This window comes from Sceloporus occidentalis, unplaced genomic scaffold, assembly GCF_023333645.1.
Source record: "Sceloporus occidentalis isolate IW3139 unplaced genomic scaffold, rSceOcc1.0.p SCAF_3, whole genome shotgun sequence".
NCBI lineage: Eukaryota > Metazoa > Chordata > Lepidosauria > Squamata > Phrynosomatidae > Sceloporus > Sceloporus occidentalis.
The window spans coordinates 101629534-101648516 of NW_028316983.1; the positions used below are offsets into that span (position 1 = coordinate 101629534).

Below are 18983 nucleotides of genomic sequence, written 5' to 3' on the forward strand. Positions count from 1 at the left end.
CCCAGTGATGCCACTGTCTTAGGGAACCATTAGATGAGGTTCTCAGTTTTATAGTCTGACAGGCAGTTATAATGGCTGTTGCACAGGCAAAGTCCCTTGCTGACCTGGAAATCTTTATAGCTATGCAAGTTCTGGAGAAGACCATAGTGCATGAATGCTCATGTCAGACTTTGAAAAAACATGACAGAACAAAACCATTTAACTAAAACTCTGCAAAGCTGGCACACATGGTGATAGGCACAGGCATGAACATTCCTGAAACATTTCTAGTGGTTCTTGATACCAGTGGAAAAGTATAGACTTTCTCTAGCTACACAGATGTAGCAATATGAAACTACTTTGAACTATATCCTATAGGATCCTACAATCTACTACACCCTGGAATCTGTAATTTGGTGGGGCATTTAGAATTTTCTCCTGAAGAGAGCCAGCACCTACAGTTGAACTGCCCCAGAGAATCTAAGTACTATAGTTTTTTGTGGGGTTTTCGGGCTATGTGGCCATGTTCTAGAAGAGTTTATTCCTGACGCTTCGCCAGCATCTGTAGCTGGCATCTTCAGAGAAGATCTTCATTCTCTGAAGATGCCAGCCACAGATGCTGGCGAAACGCCAGGAATAAACTCTTCTAGAACATGGCCACATAGCCCAAAAACCCCACAAAAAACTATGGATTCCAGCCATGAAAGCCTTTGACTTCACAATTCTAAGTACCTCACCAAATTATAAATCCCAGGATTTTTTAGGATGGGGCAGTAGCAGGTGGTGTCTTCCATGTCTATGCTGCAATGAATACACTTCAGGTTCATGCTAGATTTACAGGAGTTATCCAAGATGCTAAATGTGTTTTAATTGCTACCTGGATTAAAACCTGGAATCTATTTACTACCCCACTGACCCATCAGATACCAATGGGATGGAACAATGACAGTTAACGTGGGATTAAACCATTATACCTGTGTAGATACACACTACTGTATATAGCATTTCTGGTCCAATATTTAGAGCTCAGATAAATAATTAGTTAAATTTGTGGATATAATACATACAGATGAATATATAATTGTCTGGGCATACTGAATTGCATATTCCACCTCCACCCCCATCCCCCTTTGTATCCAAAGCATGAACATCTTTCTTGCCCATAACTCTTCCCATTTGATTGAACAGTTTGCTTTGCCTAGTGGAACATTTTGAAAAGTTTTTGGAAACAGAAATACCTCTGTCATACAGCTATGAAACAACTGATCTGGACAACAAAATACAACTGTGAACTTCTTTGGAGGCTAGAGGCTGACCAAGTATTCAGAATCCATATTTTATATGAATGATCATAGAACCGAGGTCCCATGGTCCCATTAACACTGCAGAATTATAGCACTGTTGTTCCATTTTAACCAATTTGGTTGCATCCTGTGGAATTGTGTGATTTATAATTTGGTGAGGAATGTTTCCTTGCAAATTCTAAACACCTGTCCCTACACTACAAATCCCAGGATTCTATGGGGTGGAACTATATCAGTCTTAGTGGAATAATAGTGCTATAATTCTGTAATGTGAAGGAGTCCCAGGTGTTGTCAAGGAGGAGGAGGAGGATATGGAAGTAAAGGATATCGCCTAAAATGCACTTTGTTTGTAGCCTGTTGGTTACACTACAGATATAAAAAGCAAAAGGGCCTTATTCTGAGCCTGGAAGAGCAATGGTAGGAGCAACAATGACAGCAATAATCTCATGGGTTGCATCCACAATGCAGAAATAACCCAGTTTGACATGACTTTAATTGCCATGGCTCAATGCTATGGAATTTTGGGAATTGTAGTTTTGTGAGATTTCTCTGTCAGAGAGCTCTTGTGCCACAACAAACCACAATTCTCAGAATCCCATAGCACTGAGTCATGGCAGTTAAAGTGGTGTCAAACTGCATTATTTCTACAGTGCGGATCTCACCCTAGCAACCATAAGTTGAGTATACCTACTTTCTGATTCAGAGTATTGCAATATACTTTTGTATAGGTCCACTATGCCCAAAACTACAGCTAGAGCAAAAGGCAAGATACGTCTTCCATCTAGGCCATTTAATGGCCATTCCTCTGTGTCTGTTCTGACTTCCCATAGCTTTTTATGGAGGCCTAATAGTAGCTTTAACTAAATTGTCCACAACAAATCAGTTCCTTGCTGGCAGTAAAACATTTTTAGCTGAAAATTTAGGATTTAAAATATATTAAAAAGGGGAGGACCAGAATAACTTAATAAAATATGTTGGCTCCCATTAGTGGCAATGTAAAGGTACTGCAAAGGCATTTTATAGCCATGTTTCCACTTTTGTGATAATGGCTTTTTATAATGCATCCCATTACAGTGAAATCTTGTGGGCAATGGATCAAATCCTATGAATCATTTCAGTTCACTGTTGATAAACAAGAGACAGCAGACTCCTAGCTCATGGTGCACTCTTCCTAAGATCTTGTATGCCCTTGAATCTGTCTACTGCTTTCAAGACCTCTTTGTGTCCCATTCAGGAGAAAAGCGAGTTATAAATCAAATGGCAATTTTTGGCACACAGGTGCTTATTATGACAGTCACAATAGTTACACAACACAACAGCTCTCCCCAAGGAAAGTCCAAAAATGTAGGCAACTGATTGATCCATATCCATAAAGCAATTCTAGCAGTTTTCCAATCCATTGGGAGTAGGCCTTTGGAAAGTTAAGGTATCTTATCTGCCTCTTCAAGATCAATCTACATTAAACCACTTTGGATCACAATAGGGTCTGCTCAGGAAAGCATATATGCTGAAGAATATGTCCTTCCTTGCCCCCTCCTTCCTCAGTGTGAGAAGCGAAGCTAAACTTAGAGCAAATAGGAAGTCAGACAGTTTGAGAAATATTGGTATTGCCCCTGATAATCATAATGTCCCAAGGCTTTAACCCAGCAAGCCCTGCCTCCACTATGATAACAGTTGAGGGAGAATTATGCACATCATTTTTGACACTTGCCAGAGGAAGGAACTGATTTTAGTATTTTCATATAATAATTGTGTTTTATTATAACACTGTATTGTGCTTTTATTTGTACCTCATTTTAAAACTTGTTGCAAGCCTTCTCAAATCCAGTTTTTAAAGAAATGTGCCATATAAACCAAATACAGTGGGTCCTTAGTATCTGCTAGGGTTTGAATGCCAAAATCCATGGATGCTGAAGTCCCATTAAATACAATTGTGTAGTAAAATGGTGTATCTTATATAAAATGGCAAAATCAAGATTTATTTTTGGTCCCCCCCCCCAAAAAAAAAAAAAAAAAGGATTTACAAGCTGTCCATCATCTCCATAGATCTGGAGGGCCGACTATATATCAAGTCAAGTAATCAGTCAATCACTGTGAAACAAAAATAACTCAAAATATGATCCCTAGCTGGGAAGTCTCCTAGAAGCAAACAACCAGACAGAACAATATACATAAAGCAAGGTCTCTCCCAGCGTAAATATATGGGGTGGGGGGTGGAGCTGTGTCCTCTTCTGGCTTTCTTTGAATCTTAGTGTTCCTACGAGTCAGGCTTTGCTGCCTTTCCTTCCATGTCCGACATTGGGAATTAGCTACAGTAAATAGAAAAGAAATGTAGAATTAGCATGATTATAATGCATTCCATTATTTTCTCCACTCCCGTCCTCCCTTTTAACCATTAGTGTATGCAAATGTTCCGTTAACAAGTCGTCATGTTTTCTCTTCAATGAATTGCTTTCGTTATGGCAAATAAATATTCATAAAGAAATGCAGATAATAAATCACTGCAAAGAGTTCAAAGCCATTTCCTTTGTTAACTGCGCATATTTTCCACTGTGACTCCTCTTTAATATTTCATTCAAAAGAAGGACTAGTGGAAGGACAACAGAGACAATGTGTCAAGTAGTAATGAAAATGGGCCATAACGATTAAAACTCTCCCTTGATCTCCATTGTGCTCAGATGTCTCCATAATCTACTGTACTTATTAGAATGACTTTTCACCACTCACCAAATAAATATTGACTTGAAAATATTACACAGGAATATCCCAGTAATAACAACTGGGCTGTAGATAACACTTTCCCCAAAAGGAACAGTCTCATTCTGAATGTTATTGTACAGCAGTAATTTTAAAACTTGGGTCTTTAGATTTCTTCAACTCATATGTTCCAGGCAATATGGCCAATGGTTGTGGATTCTTGGAGCTGCAGTCAAGCAATCTCTGGAGATCTGTTTGGGAATCTTCAAAGGCCAGAGTGATGGTTATTAGATTGAAAGGAGGGCCTCTCACCAGCTGTGGGGCCAAAGCAAGATGGAGCTGTCCCTAACTGCTCTTTTCTCCATCAGACGCCAGAGTAATAGCAGAAAGTCAGAAAATCTCACATTTCCTCTTTCTCCTTCCTGTCAGTCAAAACTAACTCAGCAACAATTTGTTGTGCTTTGATGGAACCCAAAATTACTTGCCTGAGGCAACCTTCTTGCTGCTTAATGGTAGGGCTGGCCCCTGCTGTAATTGTAAATAATGAAAAAGCATCCTTTCTTATTAGCAAGCTATAGCAGTGGCAATGTCTATCTGAAAAGAGATCCTGTTCCTAAATGATTGCACGACGTCACACAAGCAACATAAACATCTTTTGTTCTTCAAACTGGGGGAAAAAAAAAGCGAGGAAGACTTTTAATCAATACGTTGTCACTGAAGCCTCATACAGCTGAGTCGCTCATGTTTGCAAACACTCCGTTGAAGTGTTTCTCAATCCTTTCTAGGACTCAGTGGTATTTTGATAAATAATATTTCTAGCTGGCTAATTTTGTAGCTAATTATCATCAAACACTAAGACAGATCTTCTACAGTATTAGACATGCTTTGGAGGGAAAAAAATATCCCTTCAACCATGTGCATGAGGGAATTACAAATTCATCAGTATACAGGTTTTCAAATCTGAAATTAATGGTTCATTATGTTACCATAGTAGTAAAATATAAAATTTTACAGTTGAGTGATAGTAAAAATAACTGCTAAATTAATATATGATTGATTTCAAAATTAAAAATCATCATCCATAGGCACATTTCTAATTATAAAAAAATAAATTAAATAAAAGTTTTGAAATAGTTTAAGTGTAAAACAGCATTTACTCCAAGTAACGTGGACTAAGGCATTCAAGCAGTCAAGATGGTTTGAGATATTATCTTTGTTTCCTCTCTACACAGCTGCAATCTTATACCCACTTACTTGGAAGCAAGTTCAATTTAACTCTGTAGATTTATTTCTTAGAAGGTATGCTTAGCACTGCATGTAAAAGGGTTGTACTGACCACAGTTCAGAACTAAATATTATTAACAGCATAATCCTAGGCATGTCTCCTGAAAAATAAGTCCCACTATATTCAGCTGGGCTTATTCCCAGTTCATGGCTACAGGATAGCAAGATAAACAAATTCTACACCAGATTTTAGTAAATAAACTATGATATACCTCCTCCTTACATGTGTTGAGTTCTACCTGATTTCCTTTGGATAGGAGAGCACTTGAGACTTACTAAGAATTGTATTATGTGTTGTTGCTGTTGTTATATTTATTTAAATCCTGCTTTTCTCCCAAAATTGGGATTCAAAGAGGCTTAAAATTTAAAAGAACAATACAGTTAAAAATATACAAAGGTGAGCATAAAACTCAAATTAAACCATTTACATGCAATGTATTATTTATTTATTTATTTATGTTTGTAAAGTATGCAGAACTCTCTGTATAAGCATTCTTTAAAACTGCGAATCTCTCATGCCGCTTTATCATCTAATGGCATAAAAGAAAAATGATAAGGGGAAGGAAGAGGAAAACAAACAACATGAAGGACTGATTTGTTAGAAAGCTGGGCCAAAGCTAACAAAATGAATTTCAACACAGAGAAATGTAAGGTACTGCACTTACAGCAGAAAAATGAAATGAACAGATATAGGATGGGGGACACCTGGCTGAATGAAACTATGTGTGAAAGGGATCTGGGAGTCACAGTAGACCACAAATAGAACATGAGTCAACACTGCAATGCGGCAGCTAATAAAGCCAATGTGATTTTAGGCTGTGTTTAGATCAAGGGAAGTAATAGTCCCACTCTATTTTGCTCTGGTCAGGCCTCACCTGGAATACTGTGTCCAGTTCTGGGCACCACAATTTAAAAAGGATGTTGAGAAACTGGAGTGTGTCCAAAGGAAGGTGACCAAAATGGTGAAGGGTCTGGAAACCATGTCCTATGAGGAACGACTTAGGGAGCTGGGGATGTTTAGCCTGGAGAAGAGAAGGTTAAGAGGTGATATGATAACTCTGTTTAAATACTTGAAGGGATGTCACAATTAGGAGAGAGCCAGCTTGTTTTCTCCTGCTCCAGACTAGGAGCAATGGATGCAAGCTCCAGGAAAAGAGATTCCACCTCAACCTTAGTGAATGTTGCCCATGATGAATTTTTTTTATTAGTTGGTTTTTAATCTTATACTGTTTAATCTTGTTTTAAGGGGGGGGGGGGGAGAGTACTGTGTATATATGGTTGTATTTTAACTTGTTGTACGCCGCTTTGATTGCTTGGCAAAAAGCGGTATAGAAATAAAATTTTTATTTTATTTTATTTAACTTCCTGACAGTAAGAGCTGTTTGACAGTGGAACAAACTCCCTCGGAGTGTAGTGGAGTCTCCTTCTTTGGAGGTCTTTAAGCAGAGGCTGGATGGCCATCTGTCGGGGATGCTTTGATTTAGATTTCCTGCATGGCAGGGGGTTGGACTGGATGGCCCTTGCGGTCTCTTCCAACTCTATGATTCTATAATTCTAGGAAGGGATATATGTGCCACTTTAACTTTGTCCTACAGTAATTTTTTAAAATCTCAAATTCTTTCTGTCCCATTTATCGAATCACATGTGAATTCTGGTATAGTCCTACAAAAAATGATCTGGAAAAAAAATGCTTGCACATTTACACATTCCAAATTCAGTACATAGGAGTGTTCCCAGCTTGTCTGTCATTAGGCATTCAAGATGTGGAACTTGTCCAGGAAGGAAGGAAGGAAGGAAGGAAGGAAGGAAGGAAGGAAGGTTGGTTCTAATTTAGCAGAGTCAAATACACAGGGAATCACAGCCAGATGAAAGAATTATCTTCTGATGGCTGAATCAGTCAGTTCCCTAGTTTCCCACATTTAAATTGTTTTTAACCACAAATTCTTTTCATTCTGCCTATCGAGAAATTTGCAGATTAAGTAAACTCCCAATGAAAAGCGAGCTGAACACATTTCACACCCAACCCAGTTCTTAATAAACTTGTGCTAAGTGTTTAATAACCAGATGGAATGGCCACTGTGGGAGACAGTTCTAGGAGAGGCCAGAGCACAGTCTGCTATCTCCACTGGATTCAGTTGGTGCTGCCTCGCCTTCTCTTTCCTGCAGTCAAGTGGAATGGCTGCGAACAGAACACAGTATTTGAAAAATAAGAAGCCAAACTGGTTCCCACAAAGCTGAAGGAGAAGGTCACACTCATGTACTTCTCCCTCTCTTGCAGCTAAACAAAATGGTTGCTAACAGATGAGTATTCTTAAAGAGGGGGTACTAGGTGGCCGTTGGTTCTAGCGGAAATTGCAGCTAAAGTGCATGTCTTGTAGTTCCTTCTCTTCCTTCAGTGAGGAATATACAAGCAGATCTTGAGGGAAAGCAAATGAACACTTTGACAAGGGATGAAAGAGATATCTCACACCCTCATTCATGGTAACATTATTCAATTTCCTTTCCTATTTTTCTGAACTGCAAAACTGCTATTTCTTCACCCACACACAATATGTCAAACACTTGCATAAAAGCCCACCTCTGCCCATATAGAAAATATTCACAGCTACTGAAGAATATTAATTTTCTCCACTAATTCTAATGCCTAAATCATGTGACAATTAGGACAAACTGCAGTAATAGACCCATTCATGGTAGAAACCAAGAGATTTTCAAAGTTCTCTTTGGATTAACTTTGAAATTATCTACTTGTCACTCAGAGGTAGGTAGGAGTTAAACATATTCATCTAACTAAGTATAACAAGGGCATTCAAATTACTTTCAGAAATATACAGCCAGGTAAGAAAACCTGCATTTTTTATTTTTTAAAAAGTTGAACGTCTGATAAAATAAATATCTCAGATGTCATACAATTCCAGACATAATAATCTGATAAAATAAAATTAGTGGTGTAGCATAAAAGAATAGAAATACTGCATACAATATATGGCAAGGGTGAAAACTCAGATCTCAGAAACTAATATCATACTCCAGTGATTACTAAAACACTAGATCTTAAGCACTAAACATGCTAAAAGTCTTAAACAGCCTGAGCAAACTGGAAAAGGCTGACACTGAAAAGAAAAGTCTGGGAACCAGGTAAGTTTCATTTAGGTTAACATTCCAGTGCTACCACTGGAAAAAAAAGTCTGATTTTTTTCCTTTCTACCCTCCAGATTTCAGAAAGAGGGAATATATTTTTAAAAGGAATGGATTGTTATATATGGGGAGAGCCATTCTATCAGGGTATCTGTAAGTGTATAGCAGTTTTATATATGAATCCAACAGGGGTGGGATTAGCACTGAGAAAAGGGAGGACCAGCACAAGAACTCCTGCTCCCTGGCCTATGTATTATTTGCTTTACACACAGAGGACACATAGAGAGGAATGCTTAAATACAGCGTATGTAGGCACTTGCTTTCAGACTGTGATGAGCACATTTAGAAGTGAAAAACACCACAAGTGGTGGAATTAACCAGAGAAGCCAGAGAACACCAAAGGAGTTAGTTGAGCCTATAATTTCAAGAAATCACAACCACTTGCGTTTCCACTACGGGAAGTTGCTGGAAGTGAGAGCAACAGAGCAGTTGGAATCTGATGCCTTTGCTGAGTTCAGTTTGAATTAGGGAAGGAAGAAGGCAGCATCTTGGAAAGGTCAAGCAACTGTGAATTGACTGGAGCAGAGGGGAAGGCTTTCACGAAGCCCCAGCTGCTGCAGACAGACATACTTGGTTGTTTTGGCTCTGTTTGAAAGGTAGAGGTTAGGCTGCCTGCTGTACAATGAGCAAGTGAGATGAAAGGAGAATGAGTCAGAGAATGGAAATGTTACTTTTTTTGGACCATAACTCTCCACGCTGGCTGGGCAGTTCTGGAAGATGCTGTAGAAAAAGAAACCTTTCCAGCCTCTCAATTAGGTGAAAGTCAAGGGAGAATCGTAACTTATTTATTCTTGTCCATGAGAGTGAAACGTACATCCCTGTAATGGGACCTATCCTTCACCATGAATTTTTCCTTCCTCTGGAATCAGGAAGAGTTTAGGGGCTCAAGAATGTCTCACTGACTTGGAGAGGATCAAGAAACTATAGATCCCTAATTTTGACAATTAATCCCAGGATTGGAATGCAACAGATTAAGTAGTGTTGGATGGATGATGGATAGAAGCCAATGTGTTCTCCCTTGTTCTGTCACACTTTTGGAAATGGTAAAAAGCTCATTTCACTTTTCAAAGATGCACTCAACTACATGTATGGTGTTTATGCGGAGGATTACAGTGGGTGGGAGCAGGACATACTCTGGAGAGCTGTGTGGGAAGTTTTAAAAATCCTTTCAGTAAATTTTCTTATGTCTATTTTTTTATAATCCCCATTTGCTAACTGCAGAAAATGAAGGCTGCAGAGCACGATCTGCATACAACAACTTTATCAGGAGCAGTCATGTGAATTGTGTAGCTTCTCACACGTCTTTGGTGGCAAACATATGGCCACCCATCCATATGTTGTTGGACTGCATAGCCAGTAATAAAGACTGATGGGAGCTGCAGCCCAGCATCTCAAGTGTAACAGATTCCTCATGCCTGGTCAAAAGAGATCTCATCTGCAATAATACACACGTGAAATAAAATCTTTATAAATTACAGCCAGGTGTCATAAATCTGTTGATTTCAATCAGGCTACAACTGAGACCCAAGATTTCATAACATAAATTGAATCTAACTTTTTGTGATCAGTCTGATTCCTTTTCTAATAGCCAATACGCATGAAAAGATCAAACCACTGGTCTTTGTCTTTATAGGTACTTGCCTTTAATATACACTAACATTTACCTAATCCAGAGCTGGGGCATACACAGGTTGTAGCCCTCAGCATTGCCAGCTCCTCAGGAAAAATGCATGAGTCCAAAAATGGAAATATGTTTAGAGATGCAGCTACAGTGAAGGACAAAATGAGGCCATTGACCCAAATAAGAATTCTGCCATCCAAATAAAATTTCCCTTCTGTCCCCAAATTTCTAGCATTTCAGACAGTAAGACACTGAAAATTGTTTACCCCTCTTACATTTGTTGTTTTCTCCTTCTCTTGGTAACTTTGCCTGACTTTTTCCTTTAGATTCCCAACTGTATTTCTAAAGGCTCAACTGACATTATAAATTACTGGACTGCTAGAAAATTAAGTACTTAAGAAAAAAATATTTAAGGTGTAGAATATTTATTTGGGAAACAATGGCATCATTTTCTCCCAAGTAAGCTATACCCTGAGTATGTTCCTTGAAGCAAAAATTGTGCTTATCCTTTAAAACAAGCCATGTACTCTGTAATGTTTTGTTTTAAGCAAGAAAAAAAACGAAGTCTCTTCACACCAAAAGTGGACTCCTGGTAATTTTCACTACTAGATTTTGTCTGGGTGTGATGCCAACAGGTGTGTGTAGCCTACAGAATGTTCAAATTCAACTAAAGTTGTTTATCATAGCCTAAATAGATAGTCTAGCTGAACTCTTTCCCCCACAGCTCTTTTCCCCATATGTGGGGTGGGTGAGTCCTGGAACGGAACCCCTGAGTATGGGGAGGCCGGACTGTATATGGAGCTAGAAATGCTGGATGTCCAAGCTGGGTTCAGGGAAGGAAAGGGCACTAGGGGTCATATTGCAGGCATATGTCAAGTAATGGAGCACACCAAAGAATTTCAAAAGAAAACCAGCCAACGCTTGATTATATTTATCATGAAAAACTGTGACTCACTCTTAGAGAAATGGGTATGCCACAGTATCCAATTGTACTGATATGTAATCTATACTCAGGACAAGAGGCTACTGTTAGGACAGAATAGGGAGAAACAGAATGGTTTCTAGTTGGCAAGGGGGTCAGTCAAGGCTCTATCTTATTACCTTATCTGTTTAACTCATATAACCAAACACATCATACATAAAGCAGATTTAGATGGGGAGGGAGGAAGCATTAAAATTAGAGAAAGGAACATCAACAATTTAATGTGATATGCAGATAATAATAATAATAGGATTTATTTATATGCCGCCCAATCACTAGGAATCCGGGTGGCTTACAACAGAGGGGACAATAGATGACACTGTACTATTAGCAGAAAACATCACAGACTTGCAATGACTACTGAAGAAAGTCAAGTAAGAAACTGCAAAAGCAGGTTTGCAGTTGAACATTAAGAAAACAAAAATAATTAACACAGATGACTTACATAACTTTAAAGAAGGCAATGAAGACATTGAAATAATTCAAGATTTTCCATATCTTGGCTCAGTCATTAATCAGAATGGAGACTGCAGTCAAGAAATCAGAAGAAGACTAGGATTTGGAAGAAGAGCTAGGAAAGAATTAGACAAGATCCTGAAGTGGCAAGCTATATCATTGAATACTGAAGTTAGGCTTGTCTGTGCCATCATATTTCCCAGTTTCTATGTTTGACTATGAAAGCTGGACAGTGAAGAAAGCTGATATGAGGAAAATCAACTCATGGTGCTGGAGAAAAGGTGTATAGGTACTGTGGACTACCTAAGACAATAAGTGGGTCCTAGAGCAAATCAACTCTGAACAGCCCCTAGAAGCCAAGATGACTAAAGCAAGACTATCATACTTTGGACATATAATGAGAAGACATGACTCACTAAAAAAGGCAATAATGCTTGGAAAGGAAGAAGGCAGTAGGGAAAAAAAGGAAGACTGCATTCTAGATTAATAGACTTAACCAAGAAAGCCATTGCCCTGATGAGAGCCAGTGCAGTGTAGTGGTTTGAGTGTTGGGCCAAAACACACTGCAGATGTAATCCTGTTTGAGACTGCTTTGACTGCCCTGGCTCAATGTGAGGGAATTCTGGGAACTGTAGTTTTGTGAGACATTTAGCCCTCTCTGTCAGGGAGCTCTGCTGCCACAATAAGCTACAATTTCCAAGATTCCCTAGCACTGAGCCATGGCAGTTAAAACAGTCTCAAACCAGATTATTTCTGCAGTGTGTTTTGGCCCTATGACTCTGGAGAGTTTGAATCCCTGCTCAGCCAGGGGAGACCTTGGACAAGTCACACCCTCTCAGCCTCAAAGGATGACCATGGGAAACCCACTATGAAGATATGTACTAATAAAACCCTGTGATAGGTTAGCCTTAGGGTCACCATAGGTAGGAAATGACTTTAAGGCACACAACACAACACACACACAAGCCTGGAAAACCTGAGCAGGGCTGTTGATAATAGGTTGACTTGAAGGTCTCTCGTTCGGATGGTTGAAATAAGTCTAAGTTGACTTGATAGTAGTTAACGACAACAGAGTCTCAAAGTGCAAATAGCCTTTGAAAAATATATGGTTTTCTAAAAAACTTCTTTGTAGTGGAAGGAATGTTGCTAAAATTACTTGTTGCTTCCCTTAAGAAGGAAATTAGTGAAGAGTTTCATCACTATTGTTGGCAGATTAAGCTTCTGCTCCTCAGAGAGCTGTGAAATTCACTAAGGTCATTATCACATGACTGAAATTGGAAGTATAATCCAGTGTCATCCCGAACGCAAGCATGCGTATTCACGTTATGGCGTGAAAGGTTATCAGACGCATTCACTGGCATTCTGAACGCACTCCGAATGCAATCACACATCAATCCACACTTAAGTAAATTCGGTGAACTAGGCAATTCACAAATTCTATTCCCAGGCTATCTCGCATTCAATGTGATGTCATTTGGAGTGATTATGCATGCCTGCTGTGGCCCTGGTATACCCCCCCCCCCCCCCGCATCAATTCCCATGATCCTCTATTTTGTTTTGGCTTCTGGGGCACCTAGGTCTTCCCCGGCAGCCGGGGGGGGGGGGGGAGCAGCTGTTTTTGATAGGAAAGAGTGGCTCTCCATGAGGTGCCCTGCAAGCTTTCTTTCTGCCCAAAACGGTGGGCTTGGGGCTTGCCCTGCTCCTGGCCCTTTGTGCTCCTCAGGGACCTTTTTGCCTCCCTCCCTCCCTTCCTCCAGGGCCAGGAAGCTTCAAAAAGAGAGGAAACCCCCCCTTTTTATAACCCCCAAAGAGTTGTTCTTCTTCCTTCATTCCTCCTCCTTTGGGGTATGATGGAGTGGGGCAGCCTAGGGAATGGGGGTCTGTTTTCCTCTCCTCAGGGGCATAGCTCTGGGCTCACAACAAATTCCAACTCCCAGAATTCCATAGCTTTGAGCCACAAAGAGTTAAAGTGCTGCCACACTGGGTTATTTCTCCAGTGTGGATGTAGCCTTATTCACCAGCTCTGGTTCCTGCACAGCTTCCCCTCCCCTTTCCTCCTCCTCCTCCAACTCATGGCAAGGAGGCAGCGCCATTGCCTTCAATGGGACTCCCAATGGGCCAGGTTAGAATCAGAGAGGACCCAGGCCCCCCACAACCTCACTGCAGCCAAGCTCCCCCCCAATAGCTGGAGACTTAAAGGCACAGACACAGTCTCTCTCTCTCACACACACACACAACCATGTGGAGACCCCCACCCCGCTTTTTGGGTTTTCTTGGCAGGTTTATTCAGGTGGGGTTTGCCATTGCCATTTTTGAGGAGGCTGAGAGAGTGTGACTTGCACCAGGTCACCCAATGGGATTCGGTCCCTGCCTTCTAGAGTCATAGTCCAATGCTCAAACCAAGTACAAGGTTGCTTTGGACAGATTTTGAGTTGGTGAATTGCCTAAATAACATGAAATAAGGAGTAATGAATAAACAGGTAATGTGAAATGCATAATAACGTGAAATAAAGGATAATGAATGAACAAATAACGTGAACCAAGGCAAAACCGGAAGTGTAAAAAGGTCACAATCCAATTCTTCCCTCACTGCGCGTGTGCAGGGATGCTCATTCAAATTCTAGACTACGAAGTGTACGTACTCATATGATAACTTCTTTTGCATTTGCACTACTTTGGCTTTGGGGTGGGCGCTGTGTTCTTCTGTGCGTTTGACAACCATTCGCGTAATAGCGTTCATTTTTGAATTGGCCCTACTTTCTATTTTTTTGAAATTGGGAGACATTCCTCCCGTGTGATATCCTCCTAACTGTCTCTGGGCCAATCATTTTCTTTCAGTCTAATCTATCTTGCAAGTTGTTATTAGGATAAAGCCAGAAAGAAGAACCATGTATGCCACCTTGAACTCAGAGCTGGAAAGGTGGATATAAATGTAACTAACAATTAATTGGGATTTCACAAATATGTAAAGAAAGGTGATAATAAGAATGGAAACATGGCCACCCTGAGTGAAACTGTTTATCCCTCCATCATTTTTTTTTCCCCCACTGTAGTGATTCTTCACATTAACAAACTTAAAAATCTCAAGAAATACAGATAGGCCTTAACAAGAAAGCAATCACAAATAAATAAAATAATAAATAAAATAAATAGACATGAACAGTAGATGGGCATCATAACAGGAAATTTTTTCTGGGCAGCATTCAATCATTCATAGTCAAGATGTCCATCCAAATAGGAAAACCATTATTCTTTTCTCCATGTACAGTTTCATAGCTAAGGAAGTAGCATCTTGCCTATAGGCAAAGGCTTATTCACGGGATATTTTCCCCTATTCTCTGCTTTCTTCATATATTAAAAAAATCTTTTTGTAAAAGGCTTCACAACTGGGCTGGCCCTGAAGGAAATCCCACTGTTCTTTTAGCTTGACTGATGAATTCTCATGAAGAGTCACTGAGGCTGGAACTATACAAATAGCAGGATGGAATGAAAGAATAGAAGACCCTAGGAGAGGGAGATTTTCTGAATTTTTTCCCACATCAAATGAATACAAAATGTGCTAAAATGTTTTTGATGTTTAATACGCTTAACCATTGTGAATGCCTTTTAGGGCCAAAAAAAGTTGTCAGTTGTGTTAAGACAGTAGGCTGCCTTAGAACAAAGCTGTTGAGAGTGGCTTCTCTGAAAACCTGTGACAAGCACAAGGCATTTTGAGGGCCTTCTTGGCTGTGGCACCTTAATTACTGAATTATCTCCCCTTGGAGAACCATCTGATGCCAACATTGGTTTCTTTCTGGCACCAACACACAAAACATGACTTTTTATTGAAGCCTCTGAGGACTAATTTACTTTTAAATGTGCATGTACTTAGTGTTATTGATGTTAGCTTTTAATGTTGTTTTAACTGTTGCCTTGTTTGCAATGTTTTTATCTTGTTGAAATAAATTAGGGTATTAATCTGGACGTATTTTAAATGGTTTATATTGTATGCCACCATGGGATCCTGCAATATGGGGTGGGATATAGGTGTTTTCATAAATAAATAATAATAAAATTGGTGAAGGGAGGAAAGAAGATATGAGTTTCAAGATCTAAGACAACTGAGCATGAGGTTCATTTGAGGCAAACCTTTTTTTCATGAAGCACAAGCGGAAATTGACTGAAAAACCATCAACAAACATTTCCTACTGCTTTTTGGTAAGCAGAGTTGACAGGTTTCATAAGAGAGTGAGCTCTTGTCCCCTTAAAGGTTGTGTAAAAGAGGGAGTTTCAGCAAGTGTTGCTTGTGTGACAGCTAGCACCTGCTGAAATTCCCTTTTCTATCAAAGGGACAGGAGCTCTGTTCCTTTTGAAAGTTGGCAATTCTATTAGTAATGGATAAGTCTACATAGACTGAAGGATATGAAGCAAAGCAAAACAAATCACTTACAGGCAGCTTATTCCTTCTCTGTTTATGTTTTTAAATAAAGCTGAGGATGTTTTTCCATACAATTAGAGTTTGATGTTCAGTCTTGAATTTAAGCATAAAATAGTTCCAAGCACATTCAGTCAGAATGGATGGCTGGGATTTGTATACAGTTCAAAATGTAATTTTTCCAACTACTGCTCCCAGGCAGACATAAGGTAAACATAAAGTCTCCCACAAATTCATTCGGATTGTATTTTAAACATCAGATGCCCCACCTAGGTGATAAAAACTAGACATCTTCATGCAATGGGCCAATCATGACACTTGAGCTTGATAGCTGTACTTTCTCCAGGTAATAATGGCTATTAACATTTTAATTGAAAAAACAATCAGGTAGGAAAAGAAGACAGGGAGTACACAAAATCCCTTCCCAGGAGTGTTTGGCTCAGGGCAGCACACCAATTAAATGGCTGGGAAATTGGATAAGATAGAAGCAGGAGAACAATGAGGTGGTACATTCAGATTGATTAGAAAGTGACTGACTTGGAGGCTGGCTGACAGGTCTTCCTGTCTTCCAAGATGGAGTTTTTGTACTTTTAGAAAACTGGCATCAATCACATCTAACTGAGGCCAATCACACTGCTCTTTCTTTCTTTCTTTCTTTCTTTCTTTTTTTGGTGAAGGTAAGAAATGCAATCCAAGTTAACAAAAAATCTAATAAATTAGATTTGCAGATACATTGAGTTGATATATATGTATGGGCAGAGCTAGGAAAAGTTCCTTGTTTGACTACATCTCCCAGAATTTATAATCAGCCTGGGCTGCAGTTGTGCTGGCTGGGGATTCTGGGAATTTCAATCCAAAAAGGAATGCTTGCAGCTTCTGAGTGTATTTTCCGTTACAGCTTTGCTTTAAATAAGATTTGAACTTTTGATCCACAGCAGAAATATGATTCCAGCACTTGCTGAAACACCATTTTTCTTTTTTGCCCTCTTCCATTTGCATCTACTAGTTTATTATGAGCCCAGGTCAATGGAGGTAAAAATCATCAATATTAAGTAATTGCATGGTAAGTGGATTAAAAGAAATGATTCTCTCTCAAAATGCTAGAACTTCAGGGCCATCTAATGCAATTGCCTGCAGCTTCGGGACAGACAAAAGAAAATTTTTCAAGCAACACATAATTATTGGATAGACTTTACTGTTACAAGATGGTGTAGCCAAGGGTCCGTTTAGGGGAATTTTATTATTATTGTTATTAGCTCAAATATTGCAAGAGGGGGCCTGCTACGACAGCCCTTGCAGAATCGTCTCCCGATATGTATACGGATTAGACCAGGGGATCCCACTAAATGGAGCTGAGACAGACTTCTAGAATTAATAACCAATTTATTTATAAGGGGAAAAACACATACGATTCACTAGCATACACACACATATACAAGGCTCAGGAAAAGCATAGGTTAGCATGGAATAGGATTTTAGGCATCACTGGGGTGATACGTACCAGAATGTAGACTCCCTCCAGGAATCCAAATGGAATATGATGAGGATGGCATGAGGCTCCGCCATGGAATGACTGGCCAGGAATCAGGGGCCAGGAGCCAGGTCAGGGTTCAAGGGGATAGAGCTTCCCCCTGAAGTCCAGACTGGCCCAGTGAACAAGCAAATCTGGGAGTATTTATAGGCAAAATCTTGCTTCTGGCAAAGGTGCTTGATGGTGAGAACAAAGGTGTTGAATTACTTGCTTTTCACCTGGATGTCCCTGTCTGATTGTCTTAGTGGTCTTAAGCTGCTCGGACAACAGACCTGGGGAGGGGGCAAGAGCCTCAGGCAAGGCAAACATTTGCTCTTCCTGGTCATATGATAATCCTCTTATGCGACTCTCTAGATATGATGATGTGGGTGCCCCTCAGGGGTGTATGTACATGTCCTCATGCCTTGCTGGCAATGGTGGACAGGCTGTTAGAGTTCATCTAGGGGTCATTAAGGGTTATCATTTATACCAAAATATATATGGAGCAGCATGGGTAACAATGTGATGATGTAGCCATTAGCTCAACATGGGAATTTGTCATTCCTTTGATGTGGTGCAGCAACAAGGCAAAATCTTTATGAGCTTTACATTGGTGTTAAACACAAATCCTGTTAATATGTTTCTCTAGAAAAGTTATCTTGAACGGCTCTACCCCCATTTGTAGATAATCTCATTTCTATACACAGCCGTAAATGTCCTGCTTAAATCTGATTTACTTTATGGGACATTAAGCAACACATACATAAACCTTAAATTAGGTTCTCTTCTCAGGGCTACAAACATGAGCTGGTAGGAATAAGGATGATCACATTTTGTGCCAAGTTGCTTCCTTCACATCCTGGAGCAGGTCTGTCTTCCCAGCAGATGCATTATTCAATGTGAACAACTTCCTATTAACAAAATGTTGGAGAGGAATACCTCTCCAGCACTCCAAGATGGATTCAAAAAGGCTGTGTTGATTTTTTAAAAATGAATAAAATAGACCCTCTCCTGTCAATTGTATTTCTGATTTTCTCCATGAAAGAAAACACGAACTTGTAAAAACAAATGTGAAGAAACAAGCACATATCTCCAGTTCCATGTCATTGATTATTTTGTTAGCTCTTGGCCGCATATCTTGCAGCCTGTGGACCTTCTAGCAGAAGTTTAAGATTTAAGAAAGCCCAAAAGAGACAATCACCACCACACAACAAAAACAGAAATGGCAATAAGATTTTGGAAGTAAACAGACAACAACAAAAGGACACTCATGAATTACTTTTCTCTGTTAGAGTTGTACTATTTCTGGTGTTCAAAAAGCTTGGGTGGAGAGGTACATTTGCTTCCATTCCTGAATAGCAAAAACAATTAAAGCATTCACAAAAGGTTCAAAATGTGACCTCAGCCTCCGCAGATATCAGCAGGAACTGTTGATCTCCAAGAGGAAGGGAAATTTAATTATGGACCTTTGTTGTAGATGAAGGACTTTTTTCAATTTTTTTTAAAGTTTCTAACATGGTTGAAGTCTTCTGAATTCT

At 39.6% G+C, this 18983-nt stretch overlaps 1 long non-coding RNA gene across 1 annotated transcript in view; it reads right to left on the reverse strand.

The window, feature by feature from the left end:
* Positions 1-3395: 3395 nt before the first annotated feature.
* The window catches only part of LOC149316493 (uncharacterized), a 37016-nt gene continuing 21428 nt past the window's right edge, over positions 3396-18983 (reverse strand). Inside the window, exon 3 of the long non-coding RNA XR_016280706.1 lies at positions 3396-3592. This is a non-coding gene — a long non-coding RNA (uncharacterized LOC149316493). The remainder of the gene's footprint in view (positions 3593-18983) is intronic.